The sequence below is a fragment of the Symphalangus syndactylus genome, chromosome 14 (assembly GCF_028878055.3).
Source record: "Symphalangus syndactylus isolate Jambi chromosome 14, NHGRI_mSymSyn1-v2.1_pri, whole genome shotgun sequence".
NCBI classification, from domain to species: domain Eukaryota; kingdom Metazoa; phylum Chordata; class Mammalia; order Primates; family Hylobatidae; genus Symphalangus; species Symphalangus syndactylus.
This window is the reverse complement of record NC_072436.2, coordinates 2,841,316-2,856,663: the sequence shown is the minus strand read 5'-3', so window position 1 is coordinate 2,856,663 and position 15,348 is coordinate 2,841,316.

The window sequence follows — 15,348 nt, the reverse complement described above, 5'->3', positions numbered from 1 at the left end:
GAGTTTCACGGAAATAAGTTTTTGGATGGATCAGATAATTTGAAGTTGTTAGTTTATTCTCCAGCAAGGTGAAAGAAAAAAGCTGTTAGTTTGTTCTCTATCAGGTGATCGAAGATGAAAACTAAAGTTCTCAAGGCCAGTGCATAATAATGGTGCCGTATTCTGTGCATCAATCACCATTACCAAATACCTATATTGCCAAATATTTCATGTACCGCTTTAGTGGTGATTAATCAATGTGCCATGGCACTGAAACTGAAACGAGACTTTGTAGTACAAGTGATATTCAAAGGGTTTTGAAAATTTATCAGCTCTATAGATATAGATGAAAATTTATCATCATCTATCTAGAAATCCTGTTTTTATAAATGTTACCTAGCCAAATATTGGTTTTATTTACTTAATATTTAGAAAACATGAGTTTAGTAAAAATTGTTCAGATTTTCTTAATGTAGTGTGTGAAATTACTATGTAATTATACAAGAAATATGCTACACAGCTGAATACACAAAGAGGTCAGCAGAGGGAGCAAAAGGTGCCTTTCCCCTATAATCCACAGCAACATCACCCGCTCTTCTCTCTACATCATCGATGTATGTTATCTAAAGTCCTGTGCAAATGCCACCTCAACACAAGTCCTCTAGCCTTGCCTTCTTATCAGAAGCAGCTCGAAAGCCCCGATAATTCTAGAACCACTGAAAAATACACACTTGTTGCAAGGATTGAAAAGCCTCATATTGCAAATTCAGAATTCACAGTACTGAAAAAATTCATAATTTTTTAAAGTTACAATACTGTGAACTATACAAAATGAATTATGTTGGGATCCGATGACTCTCTTCATTCCAGCCTATCTTATATTTTCTCATTCATTTCTCCACATAGTCACAACAACAGACTCACTATTACATTTCATTAATGGCTATTTTATAATAAATGATCTCAATAGCATTTCTGAAACCTCTGCTGTTCTGGTTTTACAGAACTCTTGAATTTTTGAATGAGTTAGTTTTTGATTGAAAAAGACCTGACTCTTATGCTTAGAAAAGCCATCATTTCTTTCTGTAAGCTTTCCGTCTTCTATAAGCTTTACATGTTCCATAAGCAAACATTCGCTGGTTTTGTGATCAAACTAGAGAGGCAAATTCAGTTAATAATAACAACGTCATTTATCATCCTCAAATCTAGTGTTATGGATAATACGATCTCCACAAGGAGACGGTTGCACGAGCGACAAGAGAAAGACAATCAACAGTCTTTTACTCATACCAAGATATGTCCACACACACTTGTTTCAACAGTCAAAGTAACGCCATATGTCCCCAGTGATGTGGGTGGGCAAAAGGAACAGTTGGCCTGCTAATGAGGGCCATATGTACACGCAGCCTATCGTACCATCCTTCTTACTTATGGTTGCTGAAAACTCAGTGGAAGAGCTTGCTCTGAGGAATGGCATGGCTGGAGGAGGAGAGGCTTCCTTAAGAGCAGGAAAGGACCATTTGTTGTACAACTACTGTATCTCTGAAACTGGGAGCTAAAGATATGCATGTACGTTACTCATTCTTATTAAGAGTTACTTACGCATCCGTAGAGTTCTTTACTCCAGTTTCACCTTCTTTCACTAAATTCTTTTGCATTTATGTGCAAAGGGATTTTGGGCCCTTTTCAAAAATTACTTTTCCTAATCAATCTTGTTAATTTGATGTTCATTTACATCGGCTTCTCTTTATTTTTAGCTTGATTTCCAGAAAAATTATACTTTCTTTGACATTGTTAAATGTTACAATATTAAAAGAAATGAAAAAGACTTAAAAACTTAGAATATTTGAATGAGGGTTTCTGGAAGGCAGAGAGAACAATAAGGCAAAAGTACTTACTGCACTACTGTTCCAAAGTAAAAGAAAAACAAAGATTTTAAAAATGATTATAGCAGCTTTGTATCTCAACCAGGGTTTCCTTTGAAATTTCTACAACTGCAAACACTATTCAGCAATTTGCACTGATTATAAAATTTATTGTTTTAAGGTCAATTGTGATACTATGATCAGATAATATAATTTACTTTACTCTTAATGGCTTCATTTTGACAACTGAGGGAGCTTTCAGGAAGGACAACGCTTCCTGCACAACAACCAGTAAAGCAGGTCACATCCATTTTCAATCTAATTTTAAGAAAAATGAAGGACAAACTACTTGTGAGGCAGCAAGAATTCATTTGCATTAAATTAATTTGAACAGGGCATTTCAAGTTCTCTCTGGCAACAATGGAATAAAGGGGAAAATGAATCTATCTTATGCAATGATCCTCTTCTAGGTTACAGAAAGATTTGAAAGGCTGACATGACCATTGCTAAATTTCTTCTAGAAGTCTATGATTAGTGTCATAGATATAACTCATGAGATAAAATATTCACAAAGAATGTCTGTGAACTGCATCAATTGTGATGGAACTACTGTCTAACATCCCTTTGAAAAGTTATATTCTGCAAAGGTTAAAAAACACCAACCTTTCGATGCTTTCTTATATGGATGAGCTTTTGTCAACAAGAACTAAGCTTCACAATTAAGCACTATGGAAGATAATGTTCTAGGTTAATTTAAACCTAACTAATCCAGGACTTGGCCTTGATAAATAATGGGTTTAATTAATATTTTTGACCCTAGCAGTGCAAATACTTTTACTTATATTTTACTAAAGCTAGTTTTGACAAATCTAAGGGTATTTAATTTATCAGTATCTGTTGTCAGATGAAAACTTCCCCATCAATACCTTCTAATGGTTCAAAAATAAACTGTTACCCCCACAGATACATTGTTTTTCCATGCGTAAGCAAGTACATTAATTTCAGGGTCTCAAGGCATAAAAGTGATATTACCACTTGTGATAGGCTGCATAATAGTCCCAAAAGATGTTCTTCACCTAATCTCCCGGCCCTGGGAATGTGCTGCCTTACACAGCCAAAGGACTTGTAGATACGATTCATTTAAGGATCTGGAGACAAGGTGATTATCCCAGATCATCCACGTGAGTCCAAAGTAATCACAGGAGTCCTTAGATGAAGTGGAGAGAAGGACTCAAAGTTAAAGGAGGAGACAGCGCGGAGACAGAAACAGAAATAAAAGCAACGCACCTTGAAAATGGAGGAATGGGGAAAAGACAATGAAGACAGGTGCCACCAGAAGCAGAAAATGCAAGAGAATGGATTCTCCCCTCAGCACCTCGAGAAGGAACCCACACTGCAGACACATTGACTTAGCCATATTAAAGTGATTTTGGACTTCTGACCTTTGAAACTGCAAGACAATAAATATGTGTTAAGTTATGTAAATGTGTCGTAATTTGTTATAGCAGCAGTAATACAACTAATACACCACTACAATAAGCAAAGGAAATAAAGTGCAATAGTGACAAACTTAAGGGTTTCCAGGAAAGAGAAACGAAGTGGTAAACTCAATCACAGGATTATATTAGTAACTGTAGTATATGTTACTTGCTTACCCTTTCAATCACATTATTGCTGTAATTATCATTATCATCCAATCAATATGATTACACCAGTATGTATAACTTAGACATGAAAATTTTTTTCTATTTCACTCTTCCCATAATTCCATGCAGCTACCCCTAAGCAACTATGTATCTGATGAAGCTAATATTTTCAGGGAAAATCTTCCATGTTAAGCAGAAAATTTACATCTAAAATTAAATTCTTTTAAGCCAGTCTGGGGACAATACCTAGAAAATTCAAACATTACTTCTCAAGAATACCACTAGCAGTGAATTTGTGACGCTATCTTCCACCAACTGAATCAAAATTAATTTTAAATATTTTCAAAGCAATATTTTAAAAAATCGTGTACACATTTTTTCCTCTTGGTAAAAATAAACCACTTCTCAACCATCCATTATATTTATGTTAGTTACATGAAGTCCATACATGAATTATCATACCACAAATAGAAAACTATTTAAATAGAAAAATCTCACTTGGTGCTGACAGAATGACAGCATAAAACTGTTAAGCATGAGGAGAAAGTTGTTTGCAGTGTAAATATTTCCCTTTTCCTATCAAAGTGTGTCCTGTGATCTAGCGCTCTTCTCTCCACATGCTTAAGTACAGCAAAAGTTATAAAAACACTCATTCTAGTTTTCTATACTTTAATGGTTGTAGAACATCAGAAGAGAATTGGGAGATGGGAATGTTTTGTGCTTGACATTGCATTTGAGGGGAAAATAAAAACTTGGACATAATATGTGGGATGTCTCCACAGTAATACATGGGAGGGCAAGAAAAAAATGCTATCAAATTTCTACCATGCGCTGAGCCCCTTATATCAACAAATATCCAGCCTTTCTAATGTACTAACAACCACTCTTCATAGCAAGTATTCTATTCCCAGCTTGTAGGTAAGAAACAAAGCTTCAGAAAGGGATCTTCACCAATTTCACACAGTCAATAAAAGGCAGAACTAGGGCAAATATCAATAATAAAAATAGCAATCTAATCCTAATTGGACCTGGCACTGTTCTAAGAAGAAAATCATTAACAAAGGATTTTGAGTTACCACACTCTTAGTCTCCCCGTTTTACAAAAGAAGCAACTGGGGTAAAGTGAAGCTATGCCGTTTCTTCTCAAGCTCATATACCTAACAAGATACCACTTTAATCATGGGTCTCTGATAGATCGTGTACCTCATTTCTAGCGTTTGCTGAGATTTTTCTTATTAACCCTAAGCAAGTATTTGATCCCTGGTAAGTATGCTGTAATTTTTTCACCGCTCATTCTTATCACGGTTCTTCAAGAAAAGTACAGTTCAACACATTTGTCCTATTTGGTTACAAATTTTGAAATTCAAAATATGTATCACACTAAGCTGTTAGCTCCATTTGGAATTTTAAAAAACTAAATTTTTCACTCAGTTAAAAAAAATTGCATTGTTTACTCCCATATCTACAATATAGCTTATAAGTGTATATTTGTATTGAAAACATAATTTTCTACAACTTTTATAATATTTAAATATTATTTAAGGTTTTAATAATATTTAAATATTTAAATAATACATTTAAAAACATAGTTCAACAAGTCCGAATAATCCATCACTTACTTATGACAGAATATTTGTTCAGTATCTTCTGTTTGTTCACTCTTGTGTAATATATCCTATTTTAAGAATCAAAAACTTCTCTTAATGTCAACACTACAGCCTCTTCACAATTCCTACTTATTCCTAATTACCCTTCAGGAGCAAATAAAATGAATTTATCCCAAATTTCTTTGCTTTGAAACAACTTCAGTGAAAATGGTGGTTGTCAACCATATCTACCATTCATATATCCCATTGTTTTCTGCATTAAATTTCATCTAATACTCCTTATGCCATCAGTGTCACTACAAAGGGGGACAGGGGATGAATCTCATCATGAACAAAGGTATATACACTAGATCTTAGGATGTTCAATCATTTCCTTACTCTATTATGTCCCATCTGAACTACTCATATTAAAATGAGCAACTATATGAACATGGTACTTTTAAGAAAGGATGTTCAAAAATTAATTCATATCTTGTACAAATTGGTATCCAAGAAATCATGACCTAATAGGCATCACATATGTGAATGAAAAAATTCACTTTCAGCAATGAATGTTGATGACACTCCTTTAGCAAGAGTTGTACCGAGCTACCCACAACTCCTCAGCACTCACTATTCTCATACATGCGGTCGGACAATGTCCAAGGGTGCAGTGATTCTGTCCAGAGGCTTTTCTGGGCCGTTAGAGCTGTCTCAGCCTGTGTACAGGGTTATACAGACACTCTAGGGCATTCATGACTCTGATCACTGGAGCAGCCCTGTACTAACTGCAAATTTATGGAGGAAACTTTCAAGTCCTCTTGCCCCCCAGTTGGGGTAACTCTGTTACCTATTTCATGTGGTCTCAGTTCTCCAACAAAAATGATCTCGGCCTGCTCATCTTACTTCCATTTCACTACATGGCATAACTAGAAGTTGACTAGGTATTCTGCTTTAATGTATATGCAAAGCCCTCTTGTTCAGGAATGTTTGTAGAATAATATTTCTAAATTAGGAATACAATTGGTCTTGTTCTTTCCTGAGGGATAAAATGTCATCTCTCTTCTTCTCTCCCTCTCTCCTTTCTTCCTAACTCAGCTAACCCTCTATCTGAAAGAATTACAAAGGAAGAAATCTAGGGCATTGTTTAGCATTCTCAGGAGGATTGGAAATGTTGGAATGACAGCGAGTATCACACATACACTGCTTGAAGTATTTTGTAGGATCCAAGGGAAGAGAAAATTTTGACATTCCAGAAAATTTAAGTCATCCTTTTAATATCAGGACCAGAAAGAAACAGGTCACACGGGCAAGAGCCATAAAACTAATTATCTTGACTCTTTCCAGAATACCTGAGCTATAAATGTACAGGGAATCCTGTAATCAGATGCAAAGTTGTGTATAATATACTTAGTTCCCAAATGTAACTAGGAATTTTATGTATATAATGTGAAAAATCGTTCCAAAGTATTTGAGACTCCAAAAACTTTCCTAGCTAGCATTCAATATTCTTGCTTAACTTCTCCTTATACCCCTAACTGTATTGAGCATGCATAGACACACAAAAGCTAGGATCAACTATTACCGCTTAAGAAAGAAAAGGAGGAAAAAGGCTGTATTATAGGGATTTAGTTTTCTTCCTCAACTCTTGAAGAAGCCTATTTGTATCAGCCCGTGTCAGACAACAAAGTACTTATCAATAAAGTTTTATGAATGTGGTCACATATGAAATATAAGAGCATTCAGTTTCTACCTCTCCTTTTCTCATAAATCCTACATCAGATAGACATTAGCTATATCTGCCAATGTTTCCACGGAATCTTAAAGACTATTCACTGCAAAGCTGGCAGTGTAGCCTGAAAGCAAGTTATGTCTGCGTTGCAACTTCACACTAAGTGGTTTAAAAATACAACTAAATGTGGCCTGTCTTTATCTTGATTATAAGACATAAATTATCCCAAGAATATTCTTAGTAAAAATTGGGTCTCCCGGTCAAGCCACTTCTATTAAGAAGGACACAGGTCAGTTTTTAGGAGTTTAGGTGTTATTTGGAAGTTAGGAGCATCTAAATATGGAATATAACTCCATTAAATTATAGTATATTTTATATCAAAGAGAAACGACAAAAATAAGAAATGTTTTAAGTATTTTTTCGTATAGCGTGTTCATATATAATTACTTCAGTAGTCTCAATGTAGTCATGCAATTGTTTGGGTAAAGAACTAAACTTGAAGTTAAATAGCATAGGTCTGAATTCTTATGGTTTATAACATTCATATATTTTATATGTTCCAGAATAATATGTAATTTCTAAGTTTATAACATAATAATTACAGAAATCTAGGTAAAGTAATACTTCTGTGACACAGTCTCTTCATCTACAAAATGGAATATTGCTTTTCTCCTTAAATTTATATTAAAAATTGGAGAAGTAATATATGTGAAAGAACCTTACATTAAATATGCAAGTTTTATTTGTTGAATTCAAACAGTCATTAAAGAACAAAATAAAACATTACATTTGGATTAACAAAGTAGATACATATATCTCAATCTGAGAAACCTTTAAGCTCTCTTGACCATAAAATGACATTGGATCCTATAAGAGAGTTTGGTAAATATTTGAAAGATATTTCAATTTCACACCTAAATGTTGATTCTGACATTTATTTCCTAAACTTATCATTTGTATACTTACCTGCTATTAAATCCACAGGGGTCATGTCACTAACTGTATGCCCACCGATTTTATTGAGAGGTATTCAGCAAGGCCCACAAAGTAAGTATTGAATTTTTTTAAAAAACAGACCCAAAACACCTAAAAGCAAAACACTTAGTAAATTCTTATAATCATGAAGATCACAAATTAGTGCTATTAGTAAGAAAGAAACTTCTAAACCAAATAAAGTCCTAATACCTCCAACGAATTTTGTCTCTCTGATACACACACACACGATTAAAAAAAAAATGAAGGAAATGTAAAAAAATAAATAAATGAAGGAAGTTCTGTGGGAAATGTCCATAATTTCATGCCCAGAATTTCCCTATCAATCTCTTTCCCCAAAGTTCTTCCGAGAAAATAAAGTTGCCTTTCTCTCAACGTTAACTCATCACTTTTCTCATAGCATTTTCAAAAGAAATATTTCCTGTCAGCCGGCCACTTAAACTTTGTGCTGTTAAAGAAATCCAAAAAGGTATCAATTTTGCAACAAAGGATAAAGAGGAGACGAAGTGAACCAACATGGCTTTTAAGCTAAATTGCCGTCACCTGTCACAGGTTGTCTAGCGAGCCTCAAGTTCCCTCTAATAAGCTTATGGAGGGTGCGGAGCAAAGGCACCTCAAGGTGCTCTGCGGGTTTTCCCCTGGTAAATTAGGCTGAAAGGAAAAGAGTCCCACCCCCCACCCCCAAACTTGGAGACCAGGGCTGCCCTGCCGAATGCTGTGCCCAGACCTCCTACTTCCACGCCCTTCCAGTCCTTTCCTCGGCTTGGAAAATTGGGCATGAGGCAAGCAAAAGGAAGGACAGAAGGCCAAAACGGGCATCCGGGAAGCCAAATTTCTGTCTCAAAAGCTCGTCTAGAAACGCGTACATAGCGCGTGCCTTGCGGACATCTCCTAAAACCCCGTTCACTGAAGCTAATTCCTCCCGAACGCCCCCACGCCGGCTGAGGATCGCAACCGCCCATCCGCCCCTCCAGCCTGTGCAGCCGCCCCCAAAACCTCCCGTGAATCGGGAAATGTCAAGGCAGCAGCGCTTGGGGAGCCGAGCAGCCTCGCCAGTTCCAAGTCTCTGGTTCGAGACCCCTCGCTTCGCCTCTTTGGGGAACTCACCTGGAGTCAGGTTTAGATGGCAGCCTCCACCCAGGGGACCGGGAAGCGGCCCCGGGAAGCGCCGCCGCGTCCTGTGAATAACGAGCGCAGCGCAGCGGAGCAGCTCCCCCTGGACTGGCCGCTCCCCGATTCCTCCCGCTCTGTCCGGGAACCGTCCCTCCGTTCTTTCCTCTCCCTCCCCTGCCTGCAGCCGCCGCGCTCCCTCCTCCTGCTGGCGGCTCAGGGCTGTGCTTCCGCCTCCCTCCTGCGGGCGCACGAGCTGCCCGCGCTGCTAATGAGCAGGCTCCAGGCTCCGCCCGGCCAGGGGTGCGCACACACCCCACGCCGGAGACGAGCTCCCGGGAGCGGAGCTATGGATACGCCTGGTGCGGCCGCTGGAGAAATGAACTGGAGGAGGCATCCAGCATCTCACACTTTCTGGCCACTCAGCTTAACTAAGCCATAACCCCAGACTTCTTCCTAAATCTCCAGTAATTTACAGGTGCTGAAAAGTCAATGAGGGGTTTGAGCACAATCTGTGTTAACAGTATTGCCAGTATAGAGATGCTAATCTGGCTAGATTCTAGGGATGAAATGTTCAAGGGACGGTATATGATTCTTTCTGGTGGTTATTTTGACATATTTTGGCTATACTTACAGATCTGTAAAATAAACCAGCAATCTTCTAATCATGACAACACAGATTCCTAATTGAAGGCAGCTGATACTTATTAAATACCAGGCTCTGTTTAATAGGCTCTTCTTTCCCAGCTGATCTTTACTACAATTCTGTGAGCACTACTAGCACCCCTATTCTATATTTTAAGAATTTGGGTTTAACTTTTAAAACAAGACGGTCTTAAAACAAGACTAAGGATCATGTCCAACCTTGCAGAGATTCTAAGTTTCTGAGCCTAAATAATAACTGAAATCTGTAGCTCCCACAACCCATAGCCTGTGTATAATGTGTTGCAGCATCTTGGATGGTACTGTGTAACTGAACCAACAAAGATAATAGGACCATCAGCAAATACACACCACGAGACTAATGAATACCTAGAATCCTAGTGAGACTTGTAAATAGTCAAGCACCCTAAGTAACAATAGTTCAAGTGCATGCTAAACATGGTGATTACTTATAAAAGAACAGCAACCAGTATGAGTGAAGACAGGCAAATAATGTTCAAAATGTTCAGAATCAATGTCCAGCCACTTATGAGTTGAATTCCCCACTCTAAAAAGGAGGCCAGATGTGATGTATTCTAAGAAGTCTACAATGGGCGTGGTCTTTTCGCAACCAAAAAGGGCTTTTTAAACACTTATTTCCCATTAAGAATATGCAATAGCTAATTAATATTAAATCTGAAAATCAGTGATAATTTATTTCAACTAACCTTACATGAAAAAATCATTACTCATTCAAGCTTTTAGAATTAGATTAAATAGCATTGAGTATCAAATTTACTTCAACCCATAGAAATAATAGACAGTTAATTAATAAAGTAAGTAATTTAATTAACTTTACTTTTGTGTCATGATGTATTTTTCCTTAGGAAAAGGATAAGACATTTTTTCCATGGTATAAAATACTAGAATATGACTTTTATATTTTTCTTCATGAAGATTAAAGACTTAATAAAATAAGTACAGACATATTGTCAACAAATCTATCCAGATCATTCATTCTCCACTCAAGAAATTATGCTAGGCAAGCTTTATTTCTCCATATGTACAAGGCAATTCAGAGGTCAAAAATTTGAAAACACTTCAATGAACATCAACCATTAATTAACTAAGAGTAGATTTTATTTATAAACAACTTTAAAAGACTATAAAAAAGGTATAACAAACTTCTACTTTATCAGTACTGCTACTCCTGTTGAACACAAAGATATATAATTATAGTTTTCTCCCTATTTAAAATATTTATTGATTCTGGCATAATAATGTCATACTCATCCCTCAATAATCAGTGTACATGGAACCAGAAATCTTTTCTTTCACCTAGTCAATTTAAGTATTTCTGTGTTTTGCATGTTAACACTCTATTTATTCTGTGTTTCTAGTGCTTATCCTCAAAATTTTTCTAGTTCCGTTCACATATGAATTCTACCAATCAGCACTATATATAAATAATGCAACGTATAAAATATGTTAAATAAATGGATGTAAGATTTATGCTAAATTTTTCACATAGTAAGTACTTCAAAACCCTTATTATTTTTCCTTAAGCTTTTATGTGCATATATTTTATCTCTCCAACTAAAGAATAAACTTCTAAATAAGAAGAGTTTTGTCTATAAATTTTACGCATTTTAATACATTATTAATCTAAAACCTTGGACTAGAGTTTGGAATTCTTTTATGTATTCATTTATTGATTCAAAAAATAGGTGTCCATGCCATTTTTTCTAAACCTTGTGCAAGATGTAGGGTATACAATGATGTCCAGACTTTAGAGTCCTTGACCTCATGGCGTTTAAAGTGCAGTAATGTACAGTAATTTTAAAATCTATTTATTATTATTTAAAACAATCAATGAATACATTCTTGTCGAAAATAACTGAAAAGTCTGTCTGAATTCCCTGGCCAAGGCCAAAACATGAAAGCAAAAGAGCTGCCTGAAAACAGTGCAAGCCACTCTCCAGAGGGTTTCTCTGTTGAAACAGCACATCGCATTATGGAAATAATGAGAAAAATTAGTAACTGTGCAAACGACAACACATATGCATCTTTGTGGTTTCTGACCTTTTAGCATCGTCGAAGCAAGACCACAAACCTTTCAACACCAGGCGTGGTATTAATCTTGCACAGAATATAATGTTTTCACATATTTTATTCTGATTTCCTACAAAGTAATTTCAATTTCTAGCTAAAGCTAATGGATTTTTCTAGTGAAAACATTGTGTACCGAATGACTTTCCAGTGAGATCCGCGTACCATGCGCCATTTTCATGTTCGTGCTCATTTCTCTGAAGTCTGTTTGCCTTTAATTCACCATAATGAAATTCCTTGTGTACTTTTATTGGCAACCATTGCATAGTGACACTTGCATCCAAATGTAATTCCATTTGAGCTTGGCAGTGTTTGCTTTTTTATCAGAAGAGGAAAGTTAGAGGGAACAAGGGGCAAAGATGTGTGTAAGAATATCTGAGGGACCATCACAGCATCATCACAAATTCAAGATTTTTTTGAAACATTAGACAAGGGACTCACAGCCATGCCCTGGGATGGCTGAAACACTTCACAACCTGCTCATATTTATGACCAAAATCATCACCTAAAATGAATTCAATGTGTCAATATCATAATATTGTTTGTGTATAAGTAATCATGAAGCAGTTAGGGAAGGGAGTATAATCTAGTAAGAAATTGGAACAAAAAGTGTTAGACAAAATTCAAGAAGATTTAAAAGAAGAAAATTAACCTGTCTGATCTGAACAGAATTGGAAAAGCACATCAATCATAGCTCTATACATTGACCATAGACTTAAAGCATAACATAAAAATAAAGAAGGCAGATAACTCAGGAAAACATTTCTATTAAATCTACTCCGTAAAGTTTTCCCATACTTTTATTTTACTAACAGGAGCATACATTTAAATCTGACAAAATCATATATATTTTGTTGATTCAATTTGTAGCAGATAGAGGAGCATGTCCCAGTGCTATGACAGTGAGTTGTCACTATAACATACCACTGCTTTACATCTTACCCACAGGCTAAAATGCTTACCCCTAGAGTCGTGACTTTGTATATGACAGGAGATTGCTACTAAAAGTAAATATATTTGGCTGAAGGGTAGATACAACTTTAGGCCATTATATCATTCACTAAAATTTAGCTGGCATTTACATATTTACCTGCTTAGTTCATATGACAAATATGTTTGAGAGACTGCCATATACAAAAAAAAAAAGATGGAACCATCTTACAAATTTAGAGATTACTTAAAGAAATGGAACTGAAGGGTTAACTGTGATGGCAAGAATGAAGAGAGCAAAACCAGAGGGTACTTCAAGGAGAACAGGCATGAGAGAGGCATTATAATTTGGAGGGTGCTATGATTTGAACCTATGTGCCCATGCAAAGTTTGTATGTTGAAACTAAAATCCCAGGACAATGACATCAAGAGATGGGGCTTTTGGTTAAGTGATTAAATGAAGAAGGATCCACCCTCATGAATGAGATAAACGTCCTCGTAAGAGATGCTTTAGAGGAATGCCGGGCTCCTCAGTCTCTTCTGCCATGTCGTTACATTGTCCGTTTTTGCCCACTTTTGTCACGTGAAGACGAAGCAAGAAGGTGCCACCTCGGGACCAACTGCCAAATCTCCACTGCCTTGATTTCGGACTTCTCAGCCCCAGAACTGTGAGAAATACATTTCTGTTTTTTATGAATTACTCAATCTGTGGCATTTTGTTATAGCAGCATACAGACAAAAACAGGGTAAACAGCCTGGTGAGAGTGGATATTTTAGAAACTTGAGATGATTCAATGTCGCTGATTCTCCATTTTCTCATATGTAAAATGAAGGAAATAATGCTGATTACTTCATAGTTCATTGTACAAATTAAATTAACTATGTAAATAAAGCAATATAGTTCCTTTTATCTAGTATACATTGTTTAAGTGTTGTTGTCATTACATGAGGAAAACAAGAACTTCCCCAAACAGAAGGATGTGGGAACCAAAACTAAGATATAAGAAAGGACCAAAGTTCACTGTGACAATCTGGTCAAGCGCTGGTTAGGGAAGATAGCATAATGTTACGCATAGATATTATTATAGGATAATTTTCCTCCACCCCGAACTCCTCTAGCACTTTCCCTACGTCTTTCATTGCACTTCTTCATTTGTCTCTTTAATTACGGTTATTTATATAAATCTTTTAGCTTCCTACAAAAATAAGCTTGTAGTGGGACAGATTCTTGAGGATCTATGTCAAAGCAATTTTTCTATTTCCTACAGCAAGTAACCCAGTAGTAATCACACAGAATTTGTTAAAAGAATAAACATAGGAAGATTAATTTCCATTTTTTTCTTTGCTAATTTTTAATCAGAATTATACCATTGTTAGGGAGGGAGAAATTATAAATTGAGGACATGAGTATTAACATTTAAATCTGTTATTCTGCTTTATTTTAGAGCTTGCCATGTTTTGTGATTAAAAAAAGAAACAGGACATTCTATATAGCTGTTGCAAAACGTGTGGTCTGTTGGTGAACTAGCAGCACCAGCATTATCAAGATTTCCTTAGTTTGCAGGGCTACTGAGTCAGAATTCGCATTTTGACAAAACTCCAGGTGATTCATGCTCTGCATTTAAGTTGGAGAAGCACTGTTCTATAGTTCTCCTTATGTCCTAAATGCATTGTCAGTGAAAGAAAATACTATACGTATGATAATAATAACGGTAATATTAACAAAAATGTAACTATTAGTAATTTTCTATGCTCTCCCAGATACTAAGTCCTTTATTTAATACTTGTGATATTTCTGCGAAGTTGCAATTGATATCACCTACTAAACTGATACTCAGAAATCTGAAGTAATTCTCCAAGGTCACAAAGCTAGTGAATCACAAACCAGATTTTTAAACTCTTGCTGCTTCATTCCAAAGACTAAACCGTTTCTAACTCACGGTTAATACATTTGCTTCTGCCTTCCATTTCCTAAATATGGTTTCCTTTCTATTTCATTAGCTTTACTTATACATGACTGATTTTTAACCCTCTCTAACATTTGCAGAATATGGTGTACTATGGTTAATAAGGACAATACCAAGTAATATCATGTTGAGAAAGCGTGCAGAAGTAGCATCAAAAAACAGACTTTTTCCAAAATGTTTACTAAAAACTTTCAATAAAAACAAGATTTTCTACTTAGAATTTCTACCTTGCATAACTCAAATGGAGCATGATTATTAAAATGACAAAAAGATTCCGTAATTGCCTAAGAGCTAAGAATAAGAATTGCTATATAAAAAGGCATAAATATGCCATATGAATGACATGTATAAGAATCATGGGAGTGCTATTTGGTATTTAGTATTTAGTTCCATTCTGCAGCATGGAAAAAAGAAAGCATCTGTATAGTTCACTGTGCATTATAGCACAATAAATCACCTCATTAGGCTCAGATATATGTAAAGATTTACAGTCTGGGAAAGTCCACTAGATATTCTTAATCACTTCTTAGACTGTACTGTCCCCCATATTTCTCTTTTTCTATAGAAAGGTTGCACATGGAAAGGCTTTATTTGAAATCCAGCAATGAATGGAATGTCTGTGAAGCAAGAAATAGATGGAAATTGACATTTTAAAAGAAAGTTTGGCTTCTGAAGAGATACAGCTGTGACCTTGGTCTTTTTGTTGGAGAGAAGTATTCCCTAGCCTTACTGTACTATTTTTCCCAAAGCACCCTCTCTATTGTTCTCCCTTCATCTCTGGCTCGTATC